A 17,231-nucleotide genomic window follows, 5' to 3' on the forward strand; every position below is an offset into this window, starting at 1 on the left:
GAAGTGAGGCCCCATTCTTTAAGGTGTGATAGAACGTTACTAATTAAACACAAAAAATATTTTTTAAGCAAAGTTTCTGCATGGCTAATGTATTTTATTTATAGATCCCCGTTTCTGGGTCCTTTAAAGGAAAATTGTTATTCATGTTAGGCTGATCCTACCTTACCTATGTCACTTGCTAACTTAGTAAAGAACTCTTTTTAAAAATTCAGAGAGTGTCATATTTATTTCCCATACATCTTGTCATTTACTATGTATGTTTGTAAACAAATATGTTCCATTTCTTCGGAGACATCTGGTTTCTAACTGGTTTGACTTAATAAGGTAACAGAAGTTCCATGTTCAATCTGCCTTCAAGGGTTGCATTCTCTTAGTGATTTAATGCTTCAAATAGTGTTTCATTCAAGGGCAGATTCTGATTCTCTATTTCTCTCCTCTCACCTCCTCTTTCCTTCTCAGACATGTGGGAAGTGACCCTTGCATAGAGACTCCGAAAAACTCTAAAAACAGAACACATAAAGCTTTAGGATATTTTCAATGACCCATTCCTGTTCTTTCCTTTACTTGAAAAAGTTCAGAAAGTCCAGGTCTAGGTCACATTCTAAGAGAGCTCACCCAGAGTGGACTCTGCTTAACCAAAGCCTTCAAGGGGCTCTTTCAGGCATGAGCAGGAAAATACATCCACAACAGTCCCCCCTGCATGCAGATCCCAGGGCCATCTGCTGTGATCTCAGAGATGCTCATTGTTGTCATTTAACTGCGAGGGCCACAGAGGGGACAACTGCAGATTCCTGCTCTACAGCTAGACTCCTGGGGCCCAATACAGGCCACAGCTCTTCGCAGTCATGAGATATGCAAGCACGCTGCCTAACTCATCTGTACCACCATGTTCTCGTCTGTGAAACTTGGGTATTAATAGTACTTACCTCATAGGTTTGTTTCAAGGATTGAGTCAATATTAGCAAAGCATTCAGGACACCACCTGGCACCCAGTGAGTGTGACGTAAATAGTAAAGAAATTGGATTTCCTGGCGTGATGATCAAGTGTTTGGTGCCCAGCAGCTCTAAGCAAACTGTCTTTGAAGGGAGAGAAGAAGCCCCAGCAGAGATTGTTCAGAGCAGCTCAACGTCATGCAGGAGTTGCTCAGCTACACCCATCTTGGGATGATGGAGACTCCAAGTGTTACGTATTTTGCAAGCTTCATAAATCTGACCAGATATAGACAGGAGATTGAAACCTGTGCTTTTTGTTTATGAATCTTGTATTGAGTTGTTGAAGATGGTTAGGACAATTTAATGTTGCATAAAAACCACTTCTTGTAACATCTTAATAGTGAGAATAGGAGGGTCAAGGCAAGAAAAGTGCTGAGAAAACAATCCCCACAAAAAGTTTCTCTCTTAATTTCAACGTCATTTTATGTATTTTTGTTGTTGTTGTTGTTGGTTTGTTTTATAGCTTTAAATGTTAGGATTACATTTTGGGGCTTATTATTCAAATCAAATATCTGGCACCATTCATTTTCTGTTTCCACATTTGAAAGACCAAATGTTCATCATTTCTGGTGTCGGTTCAGCCTCTGGCCTCCTTTCTAAGACACATTTTGTAGAATATTAGTTTTCCCATTCATAGCGCGAGAAAAATAATACATTCCTTTTTTATAATGGAAATGTGATTTGAGGTTGCTTACAGAGTAAGTAGAGGTTTGGGGGAAAGGCTGTGTTTTGTGTGGCTCTAGGATGAATTATGTGAAATAAGATAAGAGGAAAGCTATAGCGGGTCACTTGAATACTGACCTAATATTCAACTGTTTTTGAAAAGAAGTTCTGCTCTGCGGTAACTCCTGCTGGCCTTCCAGAAGCATCAGCTGTGTCATACCACAAGTCTTAAAGGATCTCCCTTGTTTCCACTGCACATCTGCCCCCATGAATAAATTAAGTGGGCGACATGGTCATGGTTATGTGTTCTTAGCTACTCTGTCCTCAGTGTGTGAAATGCCCACTTTTAGGGGCGCTGTTGGGGTGAGGCATTTTAGCTCCCAAAGGATCCTATTAGAGTTTGAAGGCCCTGAGACCAGACAGCCACACTGCACAGAGGGGCAGCCTGGACCCACGGGACATGAGATGAGTTAATCCACAGTTAGCCAAGAGGTTACCGCAGAGATAGATATTCACTTATTCAAAATTCAAGTGCCTACTACGTGCAAGGCAGAAATCTGCGTCTACTTTCTCCTCATCAGCAAAAGTAGTTCTACTTTTGTTTTTGGTTTTTCCTTTTAAGAAAAAAAAAATACTGTGGACTTCTGTATAATACTCATTTTAGCCAAAGAATTCTGCAACTGAAGAGTTTGAGTCAGTCTCCATGGCATCCCTGGATGACTTCTGGTCATGAAGGAGCTCAAATGGTCCTTGTCAGCCGGGGGAATAAGCTAGACCCAGGCCCTCCCATGCCTGGCCTCATTCCTTTTTCAAGGGAACAATGCCATACCTCCCTAGACCCTAGCTATACATTCCTCCAGCCAAATGCCAGGAAGCATCTGACCATGAGCCTTTAAGAGCAAAATGTTGCTTAAAGAAAAAAATGGGAGCTGTTCTAAATTCAAGAGCTATTAGATATACTCTTCCATTTTCTATGATCAAAGTCATAACCTAACAACATCACTACAAATTTAAGAAATAGCTACAGTTAATTCAGTAGATATTGTAGTGAATGAATGCCTGAAATATGGTTTGAGGGTCACATATTTAACCTCATCAAACCTCAATTTATTCATCAAAAAATAGAAGTGATCATTATTTTGTTGTGAAGAACAAATATTATAAAGGACCTTATAAACCATGAAGCATTATACACAGTTTATTCTTCTCTTTTCCATTCCTTAAGCAGGACTGTCAGTGCAATTGCCTTATATTTTAGTGCCATGGAGTACCCTTATCTTTTTGCTAAATATTACAAATCCTTTTGCTTACAAATTAGTCGGTCACTTCTATTCGATGGATTATCTGTCTACCTCGGGGCTTCTGTGACGCACAGAGTCATGGGCTCACTCTCTTTGGCTCATCTTGTAGGTTTGCAATCACTCTTACAACTGTCACTTCCAGCGGATCCAGGACTGCTGCGGCCTCTCTGCTCTGAAGTACACCTAGTATGTGAATTTCACATCACTTCTCAGTCATAAAACAGACCCATCAGAAGCTCATTTACCTAAGTTTATTTTAAATTTATAGAGCATTCATTTCATCCTTCTAGGTAATCTTTTCTTTTTTTTTTTGAGACAGAGTCTCTGTCTGTCACCCAAGCTGGAGTGCAGTGGCATGATCTCAGCTCACTGCAAGCTCCGCCTCCTGGGTTCACACCATTCTGCCTCAGCCTCCTGAGTAGCTGGGACCACAGGTACCCGCCACCATGCCTGGCTAATTTTTTGTATTTTTAGTAGACACGGGGTTTCACCATGTTAGCCAGGATGGTCTCAATCTCCTAACCTTGTGATCTGCCTGCCTTGGCCTCCCAAAGTGCTGGGATTACAGGTGTGAGCCACCACGCCTGGCCGGTGATCTTTTTTTCTTTCTCTTTTTTCTTTTCACTTGCTGCTAATCTATACATGCGGAGGAGTTTTTGGAAGGAAAAGAGGGCGCCTTATTAATGGTCATTTTCTACTAATGGTGATTTTGATACTATTAGATACCTACTGTGGGCATTGAAATTGGTCTCTAGTTCCATTGAGAAGAGTAGAAAAATTTCTAGTATAAGTACATTCATAATGTTTAGATAATATCTTGAGAAAAAAATAGACAAATTCACAAATTCTTCTTTGACTTGATAGATTTCTGAGTTCTCATGTGTTTGTCCATCTTCATTCTGCTTTAACGCATTTAAACACACACACACACACACACACACACACACTTCCTTTTCTATTTGTTCAGCTTTACTGAGATGTAATTGTGCTATAGTTGGTTTGTGTGACCCCTCCGAATCGCATGTTGAAATTTGATCCCCACTGTTAGAGGTGGAGCCTACTGGGCGGTGTTTAGGTGGTACAGGCAGATCCCTCGCAAATGGCTTGGTGCCCTGCCCATGGTAATGGGTGAGTTCTCACCCTACTGTTCCCACAAGAGCTGTTTGTTTAAAAGAGCCTGGCACCTCCCCCTCGTTCTCTCGCTTCCTCTCTCGCCACATGATCCCTTTGCAACAGCTCCCCTTCGTCTTCCATTGTGACCAGATGCAGCCCCAGAAGTAGACACTGGTGCCACGCTTCCTGTGTAGCCTGCAGAATCGGAAGCCAAAAAACCCCTTTCCTTCATAAATTACCCAACCTCAGGTATTATTTTATAGCAACACAAATGGACTAAGACAAATTGGTATATGAAAACCACACATAATTAATGTGTACAATTTGGCGAGTTTGGAGGTATACATACACTTATGTTACCATCACCACAACCAGGAGACAGACACATCCATCATCTCCAGAAGTTTCCTCTTGTGTGTCTGTGTGAGGGAAGAAAACTTAACATAAGACTACTGATACAGCTCCGAAGACTGGAGAAACACCAGGGTCCTTTGTCTCACGCCAATGCTATTAACGACAAGGACACCCGTGGAGTGGTTTTAAGGAGCGGAGAGTTTAACAGGCAAGAAACAAGAAAGAAGAAAACAGCTCCCCGGTACAGAGGGAGCTGGGCTCCTAACGGAGAAAAACCCCGTGTGCCCAGGAAAAACAGTTGTTTATACCTGGAGGCTGGGGGAGGCGGTGTCTGATTTGCTTAGGGCCCAGGGGATTGGCTTGACCAGGTGTGTCATTCACATAGCCAACCTGGTCCTCCCACCCTAGCCTTTTAATATGCAAATGCGGGTCGGCATGATGTCCTGCACACGTGGTGTTATTTGGAGGCAGCCATGACAGCTGTGGTGACAAGGAGAAGAGGGGGGGAACCGCCATGTCGGGTGGACCTGGTTTTTAGCCGCTGCCATTTACATATCAATGTTGCCAGCCTGGTTTTTCAAGCTGCTTTCTGTTAGAAAGGAAATGGTTTGGGGGGTCGCTTTTTATTATAGGAAAATTCCACTAAGAACTCTCACCCTTTCTAGCTGCCTAAAAATTATTTCTTAATAACTCCTATATTACTACCCTCCTAACAGAATTTTAAGTGCACAATACCTTATCGTTAACTCTAGGCACCGTGTTGTACAAGAGATCTCTGGAACTTATCTTGTATAACTGTAATTTGATAATCCATTGAACTGCAACTCTGCATAAGCCCCCTCTCCATCCGCTGGTAACCAGCGTTCTATTGTCTACTTCTGTACGTTTGACTATTTTTAGATGCTCCATGTAAGAGGAATCACTCAGTATTTCTTCTTCTGTGACTATTTCACCTAGCATAATGTCTTCCAGATCTGTCCATGTTGTCACAAATGGTAGTATTTCCTTCTTTTTTAAGCCAGGATAGTATTCTACTATATGCATATACCACATTTCATTCATCAGTGGACAGTTGGGTTGCTTGCCCATCTTGGCCACTGTGAAGAATGCTGCAGGGAACATGGGAGTGCAGATGTTTCTTCGAGATCACAATTTCAGTTCTTTTGGGTATATACCCAACAGTAAGATTGCCCGCTTATATGGTATTCTATTTTAATTTTTTGAGGAACCTCCATGCCGCTTTCCATAGTGGCAGCAGTATGTATTCTTTGGAGAAATGTCTATTCAAGTCCTTTGCATGTTGTAATTGTGTTTTTTGGGAGTTTTCACTAGTGAGTTGTAGGAGCTCTTTGTATATTTCAGAAATTAACTCCTTATCAGATATATGGTTTGCAAATATTTTCTCCCATTGCATAGGTGGCCTTTCCATTCTGTTGATTGTTTCCTTTGCTGTGCAGAAATTGATGCTGGGGGAAAAAGGGGATTTGAAGTATAGGCCAACTTCAGAACAATTTGACTAGGCCTTGCTAAGTATTTTTTTAAATTAGGAAAATACATACAATGTGACTTAAAAAATAATCAGTTATCTAAGACCTTGTCTACTGGGTCTTAAGTTGAATTTCTAAATTCTGGAGCCAACCATGTGACCTTGGGCACATGAACAAAAGTTAATTCTATAAACTAGTTTAAATCCTGTAGGAATATAACATTATTTTATTTTATTTTATTTTTCTTAAGAACTTTTTGGAAAAGAGGCTGAGGAGGTTAGGAAAGAGCCTCTGACTTTATGAAGAAATGTCCAGCATTTCCCCAGGAATGGGATCCCACACAAGAACACCAGCTGGAGCAGTGCCGTAGAGTTGAAGGAAGGAAGAGGCTACAGTTCGGCACCAGTGGGGAAGCCAAGGGCATCTTGCATGCTGGCGCCTTCGAGAGGCCGTACAGCTGGAGGGTGCACTTTGCATTGCCCCATGTAGGCTCTGTAATTAATATGGCTGTAAATTTTGAAAAACTGTTATTCTGACAGTCAAAAATAATCCCCTATATATAGGCATCATGTAAACTTTTAAAACGTCTTTCACATCCTTCAAAATGTATAATCTCATGAATTACAGTCTCATGAAAATATAGCAAATAAATATTTGGAATTATAAGAGAGGAAAAAGTAAAGAAGTGAAAAGTATTTGCCCTACTCCGAACAAAGCAATGCAATTGTGCTACGGAAGGATAAGTCATAAGAAAACAGTAGAGCGTTCAGAAAAAACTCCAAGAGTGTATGTGGGAATGTAGAAATTCAATAAAGGTGATATTTTAAATCAGCAAGGAAAGACTAGATTATTTATTAAATGAAATTGAGTTAATTGATTCTCCATTTAGAAGAAAATAAAGTCAGGAGGTATGTCTCATAGCAGTCTCCAGATACTTTTAAGGATGTTTAAAGATTTAAGTGTAAAAATATTAAATCTATAAAAGTACTAGAAGAAAATATAATTTTGTTAAATAATTTCAGAGTGAGGAAGCCATTTTCAACCACAGAACAGGTTCTAGGAAGTATAAGGAAAAGATTGATGGGTCTGACTATATAATATAAACTTAAAACTCACATACAGTGAAAAAACTCAATATAGAGCTGCACAGCAAATGGCAAATTGGAACAACATAATCTCAACACATGCAACAGTAAAGGCTTAATGCCCCAGACCTATGAAAGACCCCTAAATAGCTATAAGAAAAAGACACACAACTCAATAGAAACAGCAATTCAGAAAAGAAGCATAGTCAAAAACGATGAAGAAATGAGCTACCTCATTAACAGTAAATTCAAACCGCTATGAAATATAACCTCCAGTTTTTATGAAATTCCAAGGAAACGGACATTCTTGTTAACAGTTGATGAGAAGGCAAATAAGCATGATGTTTTTGAAAGATAATTAGCTTTCTTTTAATACTAAGTGTGTATGCCATTCAACCCCTAAACTCTACTCCCAGGAAACTATCCCACAAGAAATAACAACACAGATGTCAAAATAGTAAAAATTTCTGAATTTTCTGAAATAGTAAATATTTCTGTGCAGCATTTTAATCAAATGATACATATGTTCTGCCTTAGGAAAAAGGAGCACAGTTTATTGTAACATAAAACATGCACATATACATACAAACACTTACACATTGCAGATCAAAATGAGCTGTCTACGTTTATCTGACAGATGGTCTGTGTGTCTGTACGTGTGTATATACATACAAAAACACTTACGTATATCCTAGTAACAGCATAGGAAAAAGATTGGACGAACAGGCACCTAACTGTGATGATTCTTTGTGGGTCAGGGGATTGCTGGGATGAGAAATTTTTATTTCAAACAAAGTATGCCAAATGATGCTTTCATTTATAAGATACCAAAATACAATGGCGTTCAATTTCACTCAGTAGCATATGCAAAGAATTGTCTCATTAACCTCTGAATCAGGCCTTTCACCTTTTGCTGGAATGGCTGACCTTGAGACCAAACACTAGAACCACCCATGGAACACCTGTTGAATACATTAATCCCCCTAGATGAGCCTTCCCACTTCTGTTCGTTTCACAAAACTAATTTCTATGGCATTTTATTTTTACACAACATTGAAACCAAGATTGTCTTTGGTATTTATGAGGGCATTTACAAAAGGAACAGAGCAAATGCGGTTGAGACAGGTCACAATAATTCTCTGTGTCTCTCTGACACCCAGTGTTTCAAGCTTCACCTTCCTTTTACACATACTCAATTAAATTAAAATACAACGTGCAAAGAAAGCAATGGCGAAAGAATCTGAAAGGGCACTGCAGAGGTGAAAATCAAATAACCTCATATAAACCTTTCCTATTAAGAGTGAATATATTCAGATTTTTAAAAATAAAAACCCAGAATAATTATGAAAGCAAAATGCCACAGACCCAGATAGACAGGGAAAGAAAATAAAGGTGCTGTAAGTCCACAAGGCCCATGCTGTTCACATTTCTTCTTGTTGTGCTCAGCTCTGAGCTGCTGGCAGGTGTTGACCTGAAGGGGAGTCTATCCAGGCACCCAGGTAGCACTGCTGGCCAGGTCAGATGCCACTGGAGGGAGGGTGGACACACAGGTCAAGTGCTCTTGAGCCCCTCCCCATCTCTCACCCCAACTCTTCATCGCTAAGTAGCTGGGAACTGACTACGTAGCATCAATTACACACGTACAACTCTGAGGAATTGTCAGACTTTAGCCCTAATAGTGCCTTCCGTTTTTTTATGAGACTATGTAAATGAATGCCAACAGGGTCAATGAAGTGGCAAGTGCCATTTCTAACATTTAACAAAAGTGGCGTCATTTCCAGAGCTCTGTCCAGCTCTGACTCTTTCTCCTGGAGGGTGCAAAAAGAAAAACAGAAACTTTTCTCGAAGACATCATATTTCAGACAAGTATTGTTTCAATTATGACATTTTGTCAAATTGTGAAGTTTAAAGGACAAATTGCCTTGGCCTATTCCTGCTTAAGCCTTTTCATGCCACTTATGGAAAATAGCCTGTGCTTTTAATGGGTATTTTGTCAGTTAATATTGCCATGGAGAGAGAACAAGCTGTAGCTTCCTTCTGCTGAGACTTGAAGCCCCATGAAGGAGAGACTTGTCTGTTTTGTCCACTGCTTGTCTCTAGGTCTGCCGCACAAGTGTGTCCTTCACATTCACTATTGTTAAATAAGAATCTTCAGGTTGCCTTATAACTGCACATCCTCAATTGGATTAATTCTTATTAGTTTCCCCTTCCTGGGCTATAGAATTAGGTTAGTCATGACACTGAAGTTGCAAAATGCTTGACATAGAAAAGTGTGTATGCTCTCTGTCATATATGAAGTCTTTATCTTTACATTTACAGAAATAGTTTATCGTAAAGTCTTGTCATTTGAGTCTCACCATGTCATCAGGACACAATGTGCCATAATTTCCACACACACTTGTAGCTCAGAGTGCACAGTTTAGCCTGATGACAGCCTGCCGATTATTTATAAATTAACAGATCCAGTGGAAATATTATCTCTTTTGTTTGGCAGAAATATATATTTTAATATGTCTCACTTGTTTTTGTAATCCATCTCATAACATGAACTTTAGAATATGTACTATGTATTTTTAAAGGTATTTCTTTGTTCCTTGATTGCGGTTTATTATTTTTCAAACAGCTTCAAAATTTCCAATTTCCAGAAGATTTTTAAATTTAAAGTGTAATTGTTTTAAAATACCAAAATTGGTGAGATTATTGAAGAAGATGATTCTCTGTACTCAGGAAAGCCACTTAAAATTGGATGAAATTGAGGAAGTACAGCAAAAGCTTAATTCTCAGGATATTAATCTAGGCTTTCTTTGGAACAAGAAGCAGGGCTGAGAAATTGCCCTCAGTTGTAAATGGAAAATGAGTTTAAGCATCCTCCTAAAGAATCATAATTTAGTTCTAGTCAGAAGTAGCTGAGCAGGAGAAAACTTGATTACTTAAAGGCACTAAGTATATTAGGAAACGAAATACAAATACCTTCAACCAGGGCCGCTGCTGCAGTCTGGCTGTGTAAGGTCTGGTATTCTGATGGAAACTGATAGGCTCCATTAGAGATGTCTATCATGTAGAAAATGAATTTAGGATGCCTTTGTCATTTCTCTTGTCTGTAGACTGAGCTTTTTTAAAAAATTGAGCTATATTCATGCAAGTTATATAACTTAATTTACTGCTGAAATGGAAGCTAAAGTGGTTAGTGCAGTGATACTCAGCCTCAGAGGCTTTAAAACACTGGCAGATTGTTCACACAGAATTGTGCCTGATTTGCCTGATGCATGCCATTAGGAGGATCATGGACAAGATCTCAGACTGTCATTTAGCCAAAACTGTGTACATATTATGCATAGAACAACTCACCCAAAATTGATAGCTAATGGGAAAGTTTCCAACTAAAGAAAGATTTGGAATCCATTTACCGCTCAGTAAGCTATTTTTGCTCCATATCATCAAGTTTCCAGAAGTAACTGCTCCTTACATATATTCTAAAGAATGTATAATAAAAAAGCCCAGTGACAAAATTTGATTTGATATATATCTCATCCATCTGTTTTTTTTGGTAGAAACCTAGGTGGTATGTGTTAAATGTTAAGTATAAGAGAATTCTCAATATTTTAAAAATAACTCAAAATATTGAGGAAAACACCTAAAACCCATTGATGATTGTGGTAGCTCAGGCTCTAACAGTTTCTTAAAATGTGTCCGTGTACACACTGGGTTAGAATCACCGTTCTCATTTACAAGTAGAGCTTCCTAGGCCCCACGATTCTCATTCATTCCTTAAATGAGAATGGGGGGGAAGTTGGGGAAGGGTCTGGAATTTGCATTTAAACAATTTGAGCGCGATTTGCACATGCATTCAAATTCCAGAACCCCTGCTTTGATATTATGTCAATGATTTTGGAGCCAGATTTAGTCCCGTCACAGGACATTGTCGTTTTTTACGTGCCCAGGTTTCTTGTGACTTCATCCATGAGACGGCATGTACAGTACCTGAGTACCTGCCACTGGGCAAAAAGATGACCAGGTGAGAGACGAAGGAAGGAGACTGCAGCCCTCACCATCAGGGCACAAACACCCCAGTCTCACATTCCGTCAAGAGTCGTTCTATTACTTACATGTCATCCACTCTAGACAGTGCCTACATTTTAATGTTGAGCATGTTCCTTGTTTTCGTATGATTAGAGGTGACACAGTACTCTGTGTCCAGTGGCCGCCCAGGTCTTTGAGATAAGCAAACACAGTCCTCCTGAGCAGCAGCCTCCATCTTCCTACTGATCACAGGGCAGCGTGGCAGTGGTTAGGAGCACGGACTCCACCTCTTTCCGACTGTACGTCCTTGGCCAAGGTATCCAACCTCACACTGTCCCTCAGTTTCCTCATCTACATAATAAGGGTAACAGTAGGTTTGGCTGTGAGGATTAAATGGGTTTATATTTACAGAATGCTTAAAACAGTGCTTGGCAAATTATAAGAGCTTGTTTGGAAAAATAACAAGATTAGAAGGGGTGGATCATTCCAGAAAATTAAGGAATCAAAGAGAAAGATGGAGAGATTAACACCAATCTGGCAAAGGAAGTGCCTTCCAAAGAAAAGTGTACCTCATGTGTCTCTTATGGTTCCTGGGGACATAGTGGGACAAAAGAAGTAAAAGGAGAAGTGGCAAAGGCAAAATAAGCATTGTCTTAGATAAGGAATGAGGGAACAATGAAGAAAACAGGGCTGCATAGTCACTTCTATAACCACAAAGCCGCTTAGTCCTATGTGTGCCTTGACTATGTGCATCCCACTGGAATGAAGGTGGCTGCACTGAGCACCTTTGGGGGTGGAGGATGCTGAACAATGTTAGCAAACTGCATTGGATGTCACACCCAGTTTCCCTGCGTCTGTCCAGAGAACCCTCCTTTCTCCTGGTCTTCTATGCCCAACATCTGGCTATTTCACTTTATTTTTCCTCCTCCCTTGGCCTTAAGTCAGGAACTAATTTTTCCCCACTTTGCCCTTCCTATGTCATTATTCTTTCCTTTCTTTCCTACTTTCTTTTCTGGTACCCTATTTTGAATGTGTGTCACCTTTAACCTCAAGTACATGAACAAGCTCTTAGCCAGTCTTTGGAAGCATCTGACCGCAGCACCTCCACCACTTTTCTGTGCAAAACCCTTCAATGACCCTGCACAATAATGTCAAGACTTTATCAGTGATTTTCAAAGATTTTTCCCACTTTGGGTTTTCTAGCATCATCTCCCACTACTGGGCCTCTCCCCCATACCTAATCCTCCTCCTCCAAGCCCTGCTCTTGCCAGGCTCAGCAAGCAGGTCCATGGACTCAGAACACCTTTGCACTTAGCGGGCTCTTTGCCTGGGGTTGTGTCTGATCTGGCCCAGGAGCAGTTAGGGAAACTTTGCTGAGCCAGAAGCACTGCAGGTGGGTGTACTGAGTTGAAAAGTCTCCCCGCAAGATCCGTGTCCTTCCCAGAATCTCAGAATGTGACCTTCTTTGGAAATAGGATTGTGTAATTAGTTAAGATAAGGTCCTACTGGAGTCGAGTGTGTCCTAATTCCAATACAACTGGTGTCCTCTTAAGAAGAGAAGGTACAGTCGGCCGGGCGCAGTGGCTCAAGCCTGTAATCCCAGCACTTTGGGAGGCCGAGGCGGGTGGATCACGAGGTCAGGAGATCGAGACCATCCTGGCTAACACCATGAAACCCCGTCTCTACTAAAAATGCAAAAAAAATTAGCCGGGTGTGGTGGCGGGCACCTGTAGTCCCAGCTACTCGGGAGGCTGAGGCAGGAGAATGGCGTGAACCTGGGAGGCGGAGTTTGCAGTGAGCCGAGATCGCGCCACTGCACTCCAGCCTGGGCGACAGAGCGAGACTCTGTCTCAAAAAAAAAAAAAAAGAAGAGAAGTTACAGTCACACACAGAGAGAAGATGACATGAAGACAGTCACACACAGGGAAGAATGCCCCGTGAAGATGGACGGAGAGAGGGGGCCGATGCAGCTTCAAGCCAAGAAATGCTAAGGATTGCTGGCAACTACCAGAATTTGGAGAGACGCATAAAACGAATTCTTCTCTTAAAGCCGTCAGAAAGGGTGGCCCTGTTGAGCCCTTGATTTTACACTATGAGACACTTGTTTTTAGTCACCAGGTTTGTGGTATGTTTTAAGTCACCAGGTTTGTGGTACGTTACAACAGCTGTAAGAAACTAACATGGCAGCTGTTGAATGTTAAGAGCCCTCAGCTGTGAATCGGAGCCATCCTACCTCCCTCACCACCGAAGAGTGTTGCAGGGATCAAACGGGCTAAGACGTGAGCGTGCTATTAGATGTGTAAAATTCTACACAAGGGTCGTGTAAACTTTGACTTATTTTTTGAAAACCCTCTCATTCACTTGCATAACCCCTACCACAATACTTTACCCATAAAATGCGTTCAATAGGCACGTGTTGAATCTTTTCATTTATTCATTTACTATGTCACATTAATTTTATTTTAAAAGACCCAAACTTAGTCATAAGTAACATGGCTCATCTTCAAACTACTGTGTAGCCATTTGTGTGCAGCTTTGACTGCATGTGGTATTATTTCAGAAAGATGTGGTTTGTCTAGCTGAATGTAAGTAATACATTCATTATAATACTAGCTTACTATATATTAATTTTGATATGCTCATGAAGTTAAATATCTGTGGATCTGAAAATAAGATTTATTTTATTTAAGATGAAAAAATTTGTTTTGACAAGATTGGCTGGTTTTATTTATGCCACTTACTAGAAATCTAATAAATACATATTTTATTTAACATGACTTTTTAATAGCATTCCTTTGAATTTGCTCATCAGTAAATTTAATCAATCACCTTTTTGAGAAACAGAACAAACTTGCTAGTCCTAGCACCATAAGATGATCTCTTGCAAGGAAGTAAAGAAGAATCCAAATTTGAGTGCCAGGAATCATTATTGATAAGGTGAAGGAGAACAAGTTTCCCTTTTGATTCCCAACTTCTACTTGAAATACAACACCCAGAATGTGATTCTTTCTATATCCATTTCCTCTAAGAATCTTTGAGCAATTTGTGTGTGCCCTGTGGTTAATACAGCCTAGTCATAGCCCAGTGAAGCTGTCGGCAGTCCTGCTTAGAGCAGAAACACAGACCATGAGAGTTACAAGCATGTGATCCACAGAGCCAGGAAAAGACCCTGAGACATAACCCACTCCTGCACCTCCTCAGTAGGAGCTATACTCAACTCATGAATTAATTTTGAGCTCTTAATGGCATTTATTAAATCCAGAAGAAAAATACCTAAATAATTCTTACTTATATTTAATAGCAATTTAGATTCCTGCAAGTGGGGACAAAAGCTTTATTTCACTTCCAAATGGACTTCAAATAACATCAATTGGATGTGCACTAGAAAAATATAATTTTAAAAGGTGTTCCCAAGAATTAGTAAAGAAGAAAAGTCATGGGAATTAGGGAGAGTAATTTCTAGGAAATTTTTATTGGCTGCTTTTGTCCACATGATATTTACAGTGTATAAGTTAGGTTAAGCTAGACTATGCCAAAGTAACAGAATATACTACCAAATTTCAGTGGCTTAAGAATCAGTAAGTTGATTTATTTTTCAGGTTAATAGGCCAGTATTGGTCAGGTGCAGATGACTTGGGAGAAGAAGGATTTGCTCCATGCAGTTGTAGGGACATGTGGCCTCATGATTCTAGTCACAAGGTTAATGTTGTGGAGGAGGTTTTAATAGGCCAGGTCTGGAAGGAGTATGTATCACTTATACTTCTTCCACTGGCTAGAACTCAGTCACATGACCACACCTCACTGCGCAGGAATCTGGGAAATGTAGTTCATCAAGCACTCAAGAATAAGTGGAGCTGAATTTTAATCAATAACTACAAGTCTCTGCATCAAGGAGAAATGTGTACCTGATGTTTATCATGGAAGAGAAGAATAATTAGTTGACTTTTTGTGTATAATCCCCAAGCAAAAGAAGTCTGATTCATGCTAAATCTTCCTAAAACAGAAGTAGATCATTTGTGGGGAATATGTTATTAGAACACCCCTAGAGAGAAGCCTATTATCCAACTTCATTTTCCAGCTTCATTCTCTTGGCAGGAGACATATTTCTCTTTCTGCCTGTCCACCGAGTCTGTGCCACAAGCAAAGAGATGCTGTATGTCTTGCCTATAAAGCAGGGCTGAGCTGCGAAGCTGTCTAGCCCAGTGCAAAATGGAAATGTGGAGCTCTTGATTCAAAAGCAGGAAAGCAATGTTACTAACTAAAATATAAAGCTTTTTTCTTTCTTCCCCAGTCTCTCAATTGGCCATAGTGTTTTTTACTTGCTATTTAGCTGCATTCTAAGAAAAATTAAACATTTAAATATTGGCATGAATTTTACCGTTCATCTTAATATTGTGCAATTCCAATTTTAAACGTAAACATTTAAAACAGGGTCTAACTCATACGTGCAATCACTGAAACTAACTACACAATTTGAATTTCGTAACTTATATATGTGCATATGCACTTTGTTCTTGCAAGAACAGCAGACATGTCGCATAAAACCAATTCACTTGTTTTTATTTCACTTCTTGAGACTCGCACATTCTACCAACATTCTACCTTCAGTTTACTGATGAATAAGGAAGAATGGAAAGGGAAAGAACTATGGGGTCCCCTATCTTTCCCTTCCGTTCCATGTCATCATTTCCTGCTTCAGTTGCTGGCTCCAACAAGAAAAGCACAGGAGTAAGAAAGGATATGATAGGGTTCATTGGTCACTATGTTTCTTAGAATGCCATTGCCTTCTTTCTGCATTCAAAGCAAGTTCTGGTTCAAACGAAAAGTTTGGCGTCTCAGGGCTGTAAGTACCCCTGCTTACTCAGTAGGAGATGTCACACATTTACCTTGACCCCTGCACATTGGGTTCACCAAAATTCTGTCTCCAGTGGGCGCTGAAGAGACTTAAGCCACGCATAGAGCCCTTCTAAGTGCAGGGCCTCAAGCAACTTCATGTTCTGTACTATACTAAAGTTCTATACTAAAAGACACATATTTAGAGGAAGGATACCACAGACCAACACTGATGTCTGCAGCAGCAAGAACTGTAGGACATGCCGCCAATTTTGTAATGGCTTTTAAGGGGAAAAAAATACTCTATTAATGTACATCTTAATTGGAAGGTGCATCCTAATTTCAGAAAATGTAAAATAACAGGGGGAAAGCTTCAATTCCTGGAATTGTAGCACATCACATTCTTTTCCCTAATACCTACCTAACAACTACTACTAATAATGGACTATTATATGTTTTTAAATATTTCAAACATCCAGAAAAACATTGAGACTGATCTATGAATTCCTGTGTACCTACCAATCAACTTTATCAAATCTCAACAGTTTTTCCACATTTGCTTCACAAGATTCTTAAGGGGAAAAAAACATTTCGAATAACACCGACACCACCTGTGGACCCCTCCTGTACTTATTTGACCTCTCCTCCCTACTCCGAGGTGATGAGTTTCCCGAAATCATTCTTTATCATTCACACGCATACTTTTTTACTCTCAGTATATATATCTGTAACCAGAGACAATACATTTTTCACGTTGTGAATTTGATATAGAACAGTATAATAATACTGTACATATCATTCTTCAACACGCTTTCTTATGCATCATTATTACTTTGAGATCTGTATTTCTGCATGTGATTCTAGTTAAGTCATTTTTTTTTTTTTTAATTTTAGACGGAGTCTCGTTCTGTTGCCTGGGCTGGAGTACAGTGGCACAATCTCGGCTCACTGCAGCCTCCACCTCCTGGGTTCAAGCGATTCTCCTGCCTCAGCCTCCCAAGTAGCTGGGATTACAGGCACATGCCACCATGCCTGGCTAATTTTTGTATTTTTAGTAGAGACGGGGTTTCACCATATTGGCCAGGCTGATCTTGAGCTCCTGACCTCGTGATCCACCTGCCTTGGTGTCCCAAAGTGCTGGGATTCCAGGCATGAGCCACAGCACCCAGCCTTAGTTAAGTCATTTTAATAACTAACTAGTGTAATTGCATAAATATACCCCAATTTATCCATTTATTTGATTGTCATTTTAAATGTTTCTCCTTTTTCTTTATTATAAACAATGATTCAGGAAATCTTCTTCCGCATTTCTCTTAGTATACGTGAGCTGGAGTTTTTTAAGGTAAATACCTAGAAGTAGAAATGCTGGGCTGAAAGTTATG

General features: G+C 40.0%; 1 protein-coding gene across 8 annotated transcripts in view; it reads left to right on the forward strand.

The window, feature by feature from the left end:
- The window catches only part of PACRG (parkin coregulated), a 576,157-nt gene that overhangs the window by 380,072 nt on the left and 178,854 nt on the right, over positions 1–17,231 (forward strand). The window lies entirely within an intron of this gene.

This window comes from Gorilla gorilla, chromosome 5, assembly GCF_029281585.2.
Source record: "Gorilla gorilla gorilla isolate KB3781 chromosome 5, NHGRI_mGorGor1-v2.1_pri, whole genome shotgun sequence".
Classification (NCBI taxonomy): domain Eukaryota; kingdom Metazoa; phylum Chordata; class Mammalia; order Primates; family Hominidae; genus Gorilla; species Gorilla gorilla.